Source organism: Mobula birostris, chromosome 21 (assembly GCF_030028105.1).
Source record: "Mobula birostris isolate sMobBir1 chromosome 21, sMobBir1.hap1, whole genome shotgun sequence".
Classification (NCBI taxonomy): Eukaryota; Metazoa; Chordata; class Chondrichthyes; order Myliobatiformes; family Myliobatidae; genus Mobula; species Mobula birostris.
This window is the reverse complement of record NC_092390.1, coordinates 24,365,623-24,366,283: the sequence shown is the minus strand read 5'-3', so window position 1 is coordinate 24,366,283 and position 661 is coordinate 24,365,623. Positions and strand designations below refer to the sequence as shown.

At 45.8% G+C, this 661-nt stretch overlaps 1 non-coding gene across 1 annotated transcript; it reads left to right on the top strand.

Annotated features, from left to right (window-relative positions):
• The first annotated feature begins 386 nt into the window (after nt 1–386).
• On the top strand, nt 387–458 carry trnae-uuc (transfer RNA glutamic acid (anticodon UUC)). The gene has a single exon. It is a non-coding gene; the product is annotated as a tRNA-Glu (tRNA).
• The last annotated feature ends 203 nt before the right edge of the window (nt 459–661 follow it).

Sequence of the window (661 nt, the reverse complement as noted above, 5' to 3'; positions counted from 1 at the left end):
TCTGCTTCTAGTTCCAGAGTGAGTACTGTATTTTTTATCCCAGCACATTAATGGATGGCTTGCACAACTGAGGGTGACCCAGCTCATTCTTCCTAAATGATATGAAGTGTCAGAAGAATAGAAAGTTGCAGGTGGGTGGAACAAGGCAACGCTGGCAAAATGACAACAAGACTTCCACATTTTAAAGGCGTGATTCCGAACGGAACTCAGATTTTGCAACCTGCACAGTTTCTTAGACACTTCACCGATCCATACACTCAGCTGCAGACATCCACTTCTAGCTACGGGGGCGGGGAGGAAACAACTGTTAATATCAGTAATATTAGCCAATAGTAGTATTTGTGAAAAGCTAAAACTGTTAATAATAGTTAACAGCAACAAGCTGTTCCCATATGGTCTAGTGGTTAGGATTCCTGGTTTTCACCCAGGCAGCCCGGGTTCGATTCCCGGTGTGGGAATTACAGTTTTGGGGGGGATGGTGCGGTAGCATAGCAGTTAGTGTAACACTATTACGGCACCAACGACCTGGGCTTATTTGCCACCACTGTCAGTGAGGAGTTTGTCAGTTCCCTTGGGCGCTCCAATTTCCTCCAGCATTCCAAAGTCCAAAGGCCATTCGGTTAGTAGGTGAATCGGACCCATGGGTGTAATTGTGCAGTAT